At 36.1% G+C, this 14,419-nt stretch overlaps 1 protein-coding gene across 3 annotated transcripts in view; it reads right to left on the reverse strand.

The window, feature by feature from the left end:
• Nucleotides 1-14,419, reverse strand: part of LOC150100772 (uncharacterized) — a 36,911-nt gene that overhangs the window by 7,297 nt on the left and 15,195 nt on the right. The gene's annotated exons all lie outside the window — the stretch shown is intronic.

Here is a 14,419-nt window from a genome sequence, read left to right on the forward strand (position 1 = left end):
TCATCCTGCAGGACATCTATATCACCTTTAACACTTAATGCTCTCCCAAGGTTTGCATTTTTGGCAAAAAACTAAATATCTCCAGTTAAATCTTTCCCTGTGTCATTGATATACATAAAGAGTAGCGGCCCTAGTACCGAACCCTGAGGTAGTCCATTAGTCACCATTATTCTCCTAGATTCCAATCCACCATATACTACTTTCTGGTGTCTGTCTATACAAAAGCTACTAGCCTCATATCCATTTCCATCTGCTCTAGTTTTGTAATAGTTTTCCATGTGGTATTCTGTCAAATGTCCTCGTAAATTTGAGCAGTATGACATGTGGTAGCCATTATCTTCATCCAATTCTGCTGTGACTTTATTATAAAATGTAAATAAGTTACTAAGACAAAACCTACCCTTTACAAAGCCATGCTCCCCAGCATGGCTTTGTAAAGTGGGTGGCTTTGTATCCATAGCCACCCACTGTTATATTCTACCTTTCACCAACTTTTCCATTACTTTAACAACCACTCCTGATATATTAATTAGTCTAAAGTTTGCTACCTCTGTCTTGGAGCCACCTTTATACAATGGCACTAGCTTACACTCTTTCCACTCTCCTGGAACCCTGCAAGAGCTGAGATTTAAATCGAACAACTTCAATAGACGCAATACCAATTCTCTTGCAGCAGATTCAAGTAGCCTGGGCTGATATACCTGCAGGGTTCTGTTCTTGAACCACTACTGTTTAATTTGTACATTAACAATATAGGAAAGGATCTGAGAGGAACTGTTCAGTTCTTTGCCGATAATGCAAAGTTGGGTAGAGCAATAGTTAATACAAATGATGTCAAAATTTTGCAGGATGATTTGGACAGATTGGCAGACTGAGCAAAGGAGAATGGATGTCAGTTTAATGTGGAAAAGTGTAAGGTTATGCAGTTTGGGGTGAAAAGATTACCAGCTATATACCACATTGGTAGAACTGTACTCCAGGAAATTGACGAAGCCAGAGACTTGGGAGTGTTAGTGGATAGGGAGTTAAAGTTTAGGGGGAAGTACATAGCAAAAGTGGCTCATCAGATTACTTGGTTACTGAAGAATACTTTGACGAGCAGAGACAAGCAGGTTATTGTTCCTTCTTTATCGAGTCTTGATAAGACCCCATGTTAACTATTGCATACAAATCTGAGTGCCAGTGTTTCTTGGCGATGAGGAGGAGGTGGAGAGGATCCAAAGACAAGTGACGAAGTTGATAGCAAGCCTATGGAATGAACCTTATGAGAACAGGTTGAAGATTTGTGAGGTAGAGAAACTGGTTGATAGGTGGAAAAAGGGTGATATGATTGAGACATACAAATTACTGAGGGAGTTTTTACAAGATTAATTCAGAGGAAATTTTTCAGAACAGGTCTGCTGGTGGGAGAGCCAGGGAACCATCCATGGAAACTGAGTAAGAGTGTGGTTAGCAAGGATGTAGAACTAGGTTTTTTGCTTGGAGAGTGGGGAATGAGTGGAATGTTGTGGGTCGATGAGTCTAAGGACTTCTGGGAGTAGTGTAAATATTTATTTGATTATTTATTTAATTTGTATTGTCGATCTGCACCATTTGTAATAGTCCTTGTTTTGTAGTTACTCTTATCTTTAATGAATCCCTCCTTATATTAATATCTATGTCTGCTTGAGCTTATGTTTAATTCCTTCGGAGACGGTAACCTCTATCTGTGTCTAAAATGTTCTAATTTCTTAAAACTCATATCTGATACTAGTGTCATAAAATAAGGGAACCTCTAGTTAAGGGAAAATCCTCAATTTAGATTGCTATTGCTCATGTTTAATAGTCCTTGAAAAATTTATATTAGTTAATGACTGTGCCATCAAGGACTATGTAAATTTTTTATTCTTTACAAACATGGGAAATTTTCTGCTGAACACATATAAGAACTCTTTGTTCATTAATCTCAAGCAACCCTGAATTGTACAGTCGTGGCAGTTACTTCACCTTGATCACACAGGTCCAATTAGTTTTTGTGAGACAGTGCACTGGTTAACAAGGATCAGCAAGCTATTTAGAAAACAAAACATGTTTATTTTAACTAAGAGAATTATTTTACAAACAGCATTGGGCATATCACGTGCTTGAATCACAATTTATGAAGTAAAGCTAATCACCTGAGACATAAACAATGAAATCTCACACTCAACTTAATTATCATGTGAAAAGTCCTTAGCCCGTAAAGCCTTGCATTCAATTTTATAAAAATTAAGACAAATTATATGTAATATTTTAATGTTTGCATGTTGCATTAGTTAACACAAGCAACTTGCAAACTTATACCATTCATTAATGCACATACAGACTAACGCTCGGCTCTCTAACTGCTTTGCTACTAGCTACAATTGACTAAACAGGACTAGCATCGGTTATCTACACAAACACTACTGTTTGTGTAGATAACCGATTTGTGTGACATAGAGCAATCTAATTACCAGCTCTCAGTATCTTGTAAAGGCCTAGGGTTTTCGAGGGGTATGGGTGAGTTCTGCTGGTTCCTTCCTCATTCTTGCGAGATGGCTGCAATCGGGTACTATTCGACGGTATTCATCTTGCAAGTTCTCTCCCTTGGAAAAGTAATACAGTTCTTCAGCGATTTTAGAAACTGCTCCGGTTTCAGCATATCAGCATACACATGGGTCAGTGCTTTCGTCAAAGAACATCTCGGAAGGCTCTTTTGAATACAGCCTCTCCTGACTTCCCCCCTTGCACTGGGGTTACATACCAGCGAACTTCCCAAGATCTCCTGGACAACTCCTTGAGAGACTCCCTACTCTTCTCCTCCCAAGATTCCAGAAAAATTTGAAAAAAAGGCCTTTTTGCCTGCCAATCATGGCCTTTTATATCATTCAACGTCCCTTGTCTTACCACCCAAACTTCCCGGATTTTCCAGAAGCACCCTGACGTCACCTACGTTTACCTTAGGTCTTGGCGGCAAAACTCTTATATTTCAGTGACTTTAGAGATTATTGTTCACCTTCAGCTCACTAATATAATCCTGTCTAATCCCTTTGGTTACACATACTTGTAATTCTACATTCAGTTATTTTCACAATATAATACAAAGTTTAATACATTAAAGCAAGTTATATACACTTCTAATTTTATATATTTTATGATCTATGTAAAATCGATATAGGTGAAAAAAATTTTCTTTAATAAACACAAAAACTTATTCTGATTATAAGACCATTGGTTTAATACACATATGTACAAGAACGCCAACTAGTTTTGGTAACATACTGTCTAGCTTTGTCAAGACTAAAAAAGGTGAAAAAAATAATAAATGCAAAAAAACAAAAGAATACAGTAACCGTTTCAAACAGTTAGGCAACCAAATTTGACAGCTCGCGTGACAATGTATGAATGTAGCGAGATGCTTCAGTCATTATTGTGAATACACGTTACATAGTTTTTAGCGTACTGTAATTCCGCTATGCTTAATGAATTAATCAGATTTTTCCATGTATCTTTCAATACTGCTCCTTGATTTCTGTTCAGGTTATTTCCTGTGTGTAGGACCACTGCTGCTTCTTTGAATATTCAGCATCTGTAATCATCCTCTATATATGGCATTGAGCTGTTTTCCCAATCTATTGCATGGTTAGAAGTTGAGAAGTGATGCACCAAACCTGAGGTATCTGTTCTGTTGTGATTTACATCTCCAACGTGTTCCTTCTGTCTAATTTCCAGGCTTCTTGAAGTTTGGCCTATGTAGGAAAGTCCACAAGTGCATGGTATTCTATAAACACCTGCATATTTGAAAAATGGGGATCTTAAAAACTGTCTAATGGTTGCAGTCAGTTTAAACACAACTCTGATGTTTTAAGGCTTCAAAATTCTAGCTATTTCAGTGGAGACTGAACCAACATAGGGGATGACTATGGATGAAACATACTGAGTTGCTATCCTTTGTTGTTGGAGGTTATTTTTATAAAGCAATTTGTTGATTATGTTCAGAGGATAACCATTTTGAAATAGCGATTTCGATATTTGAGAAAGTTCTGTACGTACACCTTCTTCGTCTGTGACTATGTTTTGGGCTCTATTTCGTAACATATGGATGATGCTGTATTTGTGTATGATGATGATTGGAAGTAAAATGCAGATACCGTCCAGTATCTGTTGGTTTTCTATATAAAGTAAAGGTGGAGATACGTAGATGATGTTTTTATCATTTGGAAAGAAAAAATAGAAAGCTTACATGTGTTCTTAAATGAAATCAACTCATTTCACAACAAAATCAAATTTACTTTAGAATTGGAAAACAATCAACAACTACCTTTTTTAGATATACTGGTCAAAAGACAAGAGAATAATAATATTAAACTTACTATATATAGAAAACCAACAGATACTGGAGGATATCTGCATTTTATATAAAGTATATAAAGTATACACAGTATATAAAGACCAAATATGAATAGTCTAAAATTTTCTTTATTTCACCAAAAGAGATTTTACAGTAGCACATAATAATAATAATAATAATAATAATATGCAATCCAGTCCCACTTCACATTCATATTTTTTAATATGCTGAATACCTCCTGTTCATCTACCTCAATGTTGATATGCATCTCTGTAACATCAACATCACCTGGACGATACACTTTTGCAAAATGATCACCCAGCAACTCAACTATTTCTTTTGGTTCAGTCACCTTCCTAACATGAGCATTGTTTAAAGTCATTCTATCATAATCATTTTTCCTCTTGCTTGCTACATAACAAAAAAAACTCTTCTGGATTTACTTTGGCCTGTTTGGCTAATTCTCTCTCACAGACTGATTTAGCCTTCCTTACCATACTAGTCACCTTTCTTGCTTGCACCTTGTATTGCTCATGAGTATGCTGATCGCTTTTTCCTATATATTTCCTTCACAATGTTTTCTTTTTGTTTGCAGCTCTTGCTTTATTATCCCAACTCATCCACTTAATTCCAACTTGGTTTATTCTCCTGGCCTTGGGCATGCAATCTGATACTGCTACTTTCAAGCAATCTCTGACAACTTGACATGCACTACTGACATTCTTTCCATGTAGCTTCTCAAGCCGTGACACTGTTCCAAGATGACTCCTGAGTCTCTCATAATCACCAACCTTATAGTAAAGCATAAACCCCTTCTTAACATAGAACTCCACATGTTTGGTAACTTCATAGAACAAGACCTCATGGTCACTAGCCCCAAATGGAGACAGAGTGTCTACCTAGGTTATGGATACATCTTCTGATGCTATTATCAGATCTAACATCCTCAAACCCTTTGTCTCCTCTATAATATGCTATTTCATGTAATTATCCTTTAGCAACTGTATAAATCCCACTTCCATCTTGTCATGTCCCCTTTCCTCCCTCCAAATCGATGTCCCCATAGTTAAAAGTCACTCATAATAATTGTTTGGTCTACACTCATTGTGCTAATCTGCCGACATGTGGCATCTACATCTTCCTGTGAACCCTCTGGTCTATAGCAACATCCAACAATGTATTTTGTCCTATTTGCTTCTATCTCACACCAAACAGCCTCAAATGAACCATCATCCTCAGACCTAAAATCCTCTTTAATTTCTAATTTTTTTGGTTGTAATTCTGCAGCTATCATGAGCAATACCCTACCTCCTGTCCTGTTCCTTCTATCCTCCCAGAAAATACAATACCCTGTAACTATATCATTTTCAGTCAACCAGGTCTCACTGATGCTTATAATTTTTGGCCAGGTCAAGCTTACCAATGCCAAAAACTCCTCACCCTTATTCCTGATACTTCTTGCATTCGTGTACATGCATTTCAACACCCCTTTATACCCATAGTTACCCTTGTGTAATAATGTCATTACTAACCCATTCAAATTGGAGTCCTGTGAAATTCCATTCAGCATTGCATAATCATTACTCTACAAATACTCATTTATCACAGGAGTGGCCAGACACATGCATCATTTCATCCTCTCCCTAATATCTCTACTTTCCCTGGTTTTTCACTACCATACTCTCACTAAACAACACTTTCTCCAAACATCTAACTCCAAAACCATTTAAATGCGGTCTCCTTTCATCCATCAAATTCACTCTATACATCAATAAACTGCACACCATTCCTCCCTTCACAATCTTCTCATTGACTCTACAATGAGAAGATTGTGATTTTTGTTAAGGATGTCATAGATGAAGGATGTTAGTGACTCTTCTGCATACTTACAGTGTCACTAACATCCTTCATCTATGACATCCTTTAAATATGACTAGCATCCTCAGTAATTCCTTCCCAACAGGTGCTAATGAAGGTTAATTGTTGAAAGATAAGATTTTAATACGAAATGAATGAGTCTAACTGGAGTTTTAACATTAAAACACTAGTCAAAAAATCATTAAAGCCTCAGATAAAAGATAGATATTAGAATAAACTATGAATAAAGACAAAGGTTTGGAAAGAAAAAAAATGCTTATCAAAATGAAATAGTTTCAATTCAATAAAGCATCTTTAATTGGAAACTGTAGGCCAATTTATGAAACTATTTCATTCATACAAAAGAGATGAATAATGCTCATTAATCTAAATACCCAGCATTAGCAGATGCCAATTTATAAGTGCAAAAATAGGTTAAATAGACATTCTGCACATTTAGCTCACAAAAACAATAATGAGTCATCTATCTTCTGGACATCCTTGGAATGGAAGATTTTTGCATTGTTCCTTTGGAACGACAGGTTCTTTCAAATGCAAGAGACTACGGAAAGATGTTAGAAGATTTTTCACTCGGTTATACTATAAATTTAAATATACCAAGAAATTGTATACTTGGTTATCTTTAAATTTATACTATGGAAAGAAGGCTATGAACCTTTCTGTAAAACTGGAACTGTGATGACTGTTTAAAAAATTTCACACGTTTTGGGATTTGGTGTTTTTGAACTACTACTATTAATTTATTCATATATTTAATGCATATGTATTTTTGTTTACATGTGTTTATACATAGGTGTGCGTGCGTGTGTGTGTGTGTGTGTGTGTGTGTGTGTGTGTGTGTGTGTGTGTGTGTGTGTGTGTGTGTGTGTGTGTGTGTGTGTGTGTGTGTGTGTCCAACCAAAGAGCAACAATAATGCTCTTTGGCTGGAGAGACCCTGGTCTGAACTGTTTAAATGTAAAGAACCTTTATTAAGCACTTGTCAGGTAAAGGTCAGTTATAGGAAGTTTTTTTTTGACTAGGCCAGTTCCATATGGAGGTGCATGACTTCGCAACAAATCACCCTAATATCCCATATTGTATAGCACAACTTTTTTATAGATAATATATATCACAGGAAGAGTAACTATTGGAACAGATCCTTATTGCATATTTAGAACTACACTATAGCGAACACCACTATAATGAAATGATATGCTATAACAAACTAAGGAAAAGATCCAGTCTAAGTTCTTTTAAGCTCATTATTGCAAACCTTCACAACATCCAAATTAATTTTCTCAAAAGTACTGCAATAATCCACATCCTATACAGCCGTAAGTAATCCTGTGGGAAGTACTGCATAATTTATTTATTTGCGTTTTATACTGAAATTTTATATTGAAACTGAGGTCAGTAAACAAAGAAAATAGGGATGGGGGGGGGGGGGAGAATAAAGGAAATGACAAAGAAATTGTACACTGACAACACAAAGGGTTGGCAGGTGATAATGATTTATGGTTTTAATGGCACATGGAGAACAAAGATCATATGGCACCATATCAAAGGTTATAGCAAGGTAAGACAATAGAAGTTACGTATCATGAACATCCATATCCATAATGGGATCTGAACCCACAACCTGTTGGTTAGAGAACAGCTAATCTAACTACTTGGCTAACCAGACCAGCAGACACCAAACAAAGTACACAAAATGACAATATGAAAAAATACAAATGCAAACAATAATGGGAGATGGAAGGAAGAGTATAAAATTATAAAAATTAAAATACGGAATTAACATTTACATTTCAAATTGTTATATTAGCTTAACCTCCCCTACTGACCTAGGTGGATGAAATAGTGAGACCAAATTGCACTTCTTATCCATGTTATTCAATAGGTGTTACAGAATTTTTAGCTTGACATCTATAGATGACCTGGCCAGTTGGGGGGTTAAAGTAATGTCACCTACCAAATCTGTGTAGATCTGAGGAAATGGCATCTGCATCCATAGTGCAAGGATGTCCAAAGAATGACCATTATAATTTTGATTCTAGTCACTGACTAAAGGATCCTTCTCTAAGACTTTCTTCAAGTGGTTCCCAAGTTGGTCACTCTCTGGCACAGGTAAATAGGGTTTTTAATCCCATAACTCAAGAACACTGATTGTAGAACTTGCACTATTCCAAGACAACAATACATATAGTGTTAGGAACCACCAGATGACAAAAGTAGTAGTATGCAGAGTTGATGAGAGGATCAGCAATGATGAATTACACGATAGTGAAAATGTGTTTCACTGGATTACAGGAAGGGGGGGGGGTTAAAATATTCAGTTTAGAGATGATAAGAAGCTGGAAGATTTATTACTGACGTTGCCAATGCTATGGTCCTTTAGGAGAATTTGAATAATTGAGGCAGGTGAGCAAATAAAGGGCAATTTCTATGAATGGAAAGAGGCATACTCTAAGTAAGAGTGATGATAAGTGACATTTTTTTTGCATGGAGGGTAGCCAGATAGTAGAATGCATCCTGATATAGCGATAAGAGTGCAAATCGTCAATGAGTTTGAGGAATGGTATAACAGACTTTGTGATGTCTAAGATGGATCTCCCATGATAGATCTTATGACTCTAAGGAGGTCATGAATAACATTTAGTTCACTACGGAGGTTTCAGGTGAGTGAAATTAATTTAAGTTAACATAACATTTCAAAAGTTAAACATGAATTCTGGATTTTAATTTTTATCTTTTCATACACTTTGGTTCTCTCTTCTTTCTTATATATCTTCAATTACTATTAGCATATGTGCTTTTTCACATAAACTTCATGTGTGGCTGTCATTAGTTACAATTTCCTGCCACTTACTTTGTTCTGTTACCAGCTATTTCTTTTGTGCTCTGTTTCCTTTTCAATTTCTTTTTACTCTTTTACATCAGCAATAGAGTGCAAAGTACTCTATTGCTGCTGTATCCTTTGTTTTGTTTCATATCAGTTCCTTTGACTCCTGGGAATAGGGTGGAGTCAGCTGTTTTTGCCCTAAATTCAATACAGCAAACCAATGTTTTGACATCTTACTTGGTTATAAGGTAAAAATTTGGTCTTTGCAACCCCAATTCTACCACAGCCCAGCTTGCCTCTAACAGCTTTTTTCTTTTCTCAAAGCATACTTGCACAAATCTTTCCTGGAACAACAGCAGGAAAATTTCTGTACAATTTCCACATTCACTTTTATTTCACATTTTGTCACTGGTTCGATTAAAGCTGACAGTGTAGCCACTGCAAAATTTTTATCCCACCATATTTTAATATTGCAAGTTGAATGAATATCATCTACTCTAGATGCCTTCTAAATTTCAAGTTTCTGGCTTTTTTACCTGAAGTATTGATTTATATTTCTCCTGAATATTTTTAATGCCTCTTATCCCATTTAGAAATTTTTCCAGACATCCAGAATATCCTTATTTTACTTTTTATATTACCTTTATGACCTGTGCTCCCACTTTCCTCCACTTCTAAGCTTCTATGTAGCTTTACAAACATTCTTCCTTTGTGTGATATTTATCTTGTCCTTGACAAAATCACCCCATTATTTTAAAAAAATTGTACCCATAACTCAGCTTTCATACATTTTTCTTAATATTCTTTAAGAGCAAACTCTAAATCACAACCAAAGAACTTTTTATATGAGTTCTTCTTTTTATGGTCTGCCTCTTTAGTGTTCTGTGCCATGGGATTCATATTTAACTATCTTTCCAGAAAGCTTCACCACGTGCTTTTCTCTATGTCAGTTAATTGTTTATTTATATTCTGCCACTCATCCTCTGATTTTGTTTTCAGAACTCTCACTTTTCCCAACAATATCTGTATAGTTGCATCTTCAGCTCACATCTGAGAGTAGTTTGACTTTGATTCTTTTCAAAACTTTCTTGATTTTTGTTTGACTGTTTGTTTGCTTGCTAGTTTTATAAACAAGTCTTATAAACTCAAGTGGATATATAAACTTGTCCAGAGCAGACTTTTATATATACCCATCTTGGAACAGAAACCCACAGACTCTTGGTTTGAGAGCAGATATGCCATCCACTCAAATAACCATGCTGGTATTCATATTTTTCCTATTAATGTGATACCCATTTTTCTCCTGCCCAACAGTAGGTGGGAGTTGCTTCCTTTTTCAATTCAATAGTGATATTTATGACTAATCTGAAGATATCACTATCAACTGACAAAATAAGTAAGACATTTCTTGTTTTGTATATGTTCTCTCTCTCTCTCTCTCTCCATGAATTTATGCATATACAGTAAAACCCCTTTTTTTACACTTTCCAGGGGACTGATGGAAAAAAGTGTAAATAGCAGGAAATGTAAAAAGCATTAAAAAAAAAAAGGCTAAAAGATGACTTACTGCTAGTATGTGACTCTACATACTAGATTACAAAATTTAATAATTGAAAATAAATGAATTTACAATTACTTACATTTATCTATTTTAAAAAAAAATTAATTATCGATTGTTTTTGATTTTTCTGCACTCTTATAAGTTTCCACCTGCCTCTCCACAGTGTATAAGGCATTAAATGCCCCATTGTCTCCTGATGCACTTGCAATATACCACCTCAAAACAGAGATAGCTTCCACTGATTCTTTACTAGTAGGGAAGTTAGGTTAAGAAGAAGTGGTTGAAGAAGACTGTGAAGTCTTTTTCAACCACTTCTTCCTCTTCTTTTTCTTCACCAACGTGGTTGGAAAGGATGTCTTCTACACTTGGTACCGTTGATGTGATCACACCAGCATCAACATCAACATAGTCTTGAAATGAGGAAGACTCATCCATCACATACCAGTTGTTGGGCTCTGACATATCTTCTTCTTCCTCCTGTAGTTGTTCCTCCTCATCCACAAACATAACTCCTGCTTTCCGGAAACAGTTGGATATGGTTTCAGGAGTAACATGCAACCATGCTTTGGCGAAATAATGCATGGCATCAAGGATTGATATGGTCATTTGTTTTGGGTCCATATCATCATCATGCATAAACAAAGCTTTTTCAACAAGCATTTTTCTATATTTCCATTTAAAGGCATGGATGATGTACAATTAGGAGAAAAGAACACTAATCTAATGTTTCTAAGCTGCAGATCTTCAGGGGCAGGACATTTGTCTAGCAGTAGTAGTAGTATTTTGGGTGATTTGCCTCATTCTAGCATCCAGAGCATGCATGGTGGATGTGAAGATGCTGCTGGTCATCCATGCTGTGCTGTTGGCATCATACTTAGTTGGCAGATTTTTCACGTTCTTAAAACACCTTGGCTTTTTTAATTTACCAATTACCAATGGAGGTAATTTTTCTGATCCATTAGCATTGACCATGAGCAAAACAGTTACCCTCTGCTTGCTGAGTTTTCCACTGTGACACTTCTCTCCTTTAAAACATAATGTTTTATTTGGCAGAATATTATAAAAGAGCCCAGTTTCATCGACATTGAAAATATTTTTCAGTTCGTAGTTCTGAATAAGTCTTTAGTTCATGTTTCCACTGCAACACTATTACTTTCTCCACACACTTGATTATACACAATATTGTGACGAGTCTTGAAAAGATTAATCCATCCATTTGATGTAGTAAAACCATTAATCCCCAACCTCGAAGCAAATTCAAGGGCTTTCGCTCGGAGTATAGTACCACCAACTGGATTACCCGACGCTCTCGTAGAAACAAACCACTCGGTCACAAGTTTATTCAATTCATCGTATGTTGATGTCCGGATATATTTTTGTTTTTTTTTGACATTGCACCAGATTGCTCTGCATTGCATTCAATGCTTGACCTGTTTTTTACTATCGTGTTCAAAGTGGACATGGAGAGTCCAAGCTCTTTTGCTAATTGCACGTGTGTTCTGGCATGCCAATCTATACATTGCAGAATTGCCATCTTTTCTTCTACATTTTCTGTCTTTTTTCTCCATGTTACTAACATCGATCATCCACCACTGCAACTTGAAAGCAACTAACACACGCTATATTACAAACCAGAAATTCTGCAATATCAATTTGTACTGTGATTGAAAAATCAAGTTATCGTTCATCACTTACATCACTGCTGCAAGCATGCAAGTCACCGTGATGGCGGAAACGAAACTATAGCTGAAAGTAATGCCATCTGGGAACAGAAATGAGCAGATTTTCAAAGAAATCGATTTGAATGAGAGGAAATCGATTTGACAATCAGTGTTGCCACCCGATAAAAAAACGTAAATCACGGGAAATAATGTCCACATCAAGTTGTTAATGGCGGGAAAACAATATATCATAAGAATAGGCCTTAAGACGGGACCAACGGAAAATGAAGTAAATGGCAGGAAAATGTACATTGCGGGAACGTAAAAACAGGGTTTTACTGTATATAGGTACATAGAATTTACAATGAATAATCTGTCCTGAACCGAAATCTAGCAAATGCAATTATTATTAGTCCTTCCTCCTAAAACAAAAATTCTATGTGTCTGAGATTTAGCATCTTCCTTACACCAGATGACTTCTCTAATGATTCAAAAATATGTCTGCTTCTTTGCTGCTGGAGAATTACTATTCATTATTTCTGCTCTCCTTCTCAATTCACTGTTATCATATCTGGGCAATACACCTATAACTTTTCCATCAACACTATTCTTCTTTACCTACTGCAACAACTTCCTCAAGTCTCTATCAACATTCTTTATTTCCCCAACAAAGTCATTTGTGCCCATGACTATTACTAATTTTGACACCTGGTCTTTCCTTTTCTGTAATGCATCAGTTATTTGCTTAACTGTTCCTTTTTTGTGCACTTTATTACTCATCATCACACCTCTAATGATTGAGTCCCCATACAATGGTATACAACTATCCTTTGATTCTTTCTTCATGATACAAACTTCCTCCTTTTTCATTTTCATCAGCCAATCTCTTCTTAAGATGTTTAATATCCTCTTCTAGTTGTTTCATTTCACTTTTAATTTTCACTAACTCTTGCTTAAGCTCTTCTACTATGGTCCCTACACTTGCTCCCATTTCTAACCGCTCAAATATATCAAGACACTTTTCATATGTTGATGCTTTCCTTCTCGTTTACTCAAACAGTCCACACATCTTTCATATTTTTTTGGTGCATATATATAGCAATTATCACCACACATCCACTGCAAAAAAATCCAAGGTAGAGCTAGATCTTCATACTGAAACCTTAAGTGCTACCAACATGTGTTTCTTTATGGATGCCATTTTCAAAAGCAGAAGCAGTACAAACAAACAAGTAGCAAAACATAATACAAACAACAAAAAATTCCAACAACAAAAACACTACTGAAAGAAACTTATATCCTTTATTTATCTTCTATATCCTTTACAAAATCATCCCATTACTTTAAAGAAAATTTCCCCATAACTTAGCTTTAATATATTTTTCTCAATATTCTTTAAGAGCAAAAATCACAAGCAAGGAACTTTTTATACTGTTTTTTTTTTTTTATGGTCTGCCTCTTTAATGCTCTGTGTATGCCATGGGATTCATATTTAAGTATCTTTCCAAAGAGGGTCACTACACGCTTCTAAGTCAGTTAATGCTTTACTTATATTTTGCCGCTCATCCTCTGGATTTTGTTTCAGAACTCTTTCACTTTTCCCCAACAACATTTGTATTTTTGAGTCTCCAGTTCATATCTGCAAGTTGTTTGGCTTTGATTATTTTCAATACTTTCATGTTTTGTTGTTGTTGTTATTATTATTATTATATAATACCTCAAGGGAGTCCAAAGACTCATCGAGGGAGGGTACCTACTCTACAACTCTCTGTCTTCACCAATCCACTAGCCGCAGCTACCTTCATCATCTGCACCAACGCCACCTACCGTTGACCACCACCACCACTAGTATTTTCACAAACAAACATCCATGCCCGTGGCGGGATTCAAACCTGCAGCCTTTTGGCTGGAGAGCGGATAGCGCTTACCACTCAGCCAACCAGGCTGGCTTGCTTGCTTGTTTCACAAACAAGCCTTATAAACGTTTGTCCAGATGGTATATCTGCTCTACCCATGTTAGAACAGATATGCCATCTGCTCAACCAACCAGGCTGGTATTCATATTTTTCTTATTAATGTGATACCCATTTTTATCCTTACCAATAATAGGGTGGAGTTGCTTCCTTTTTCAACACCCTCTCAGATG

This window comes from Typopeltis vanoorti, chromosome 12 (assembly GCF_054136105.1).
Source record: "Typopeltis vanoorti isolate ZY-2024b chromosome 12, IOZ_Tvanoo_1.0, whole genome shotgun sequence".
NCBI lineage: Eukaryota > Metazoa > Arthropoda > Arachnida > Uropygi > Thelyphonidae > Typopeltis > Typopeltis vanoorti.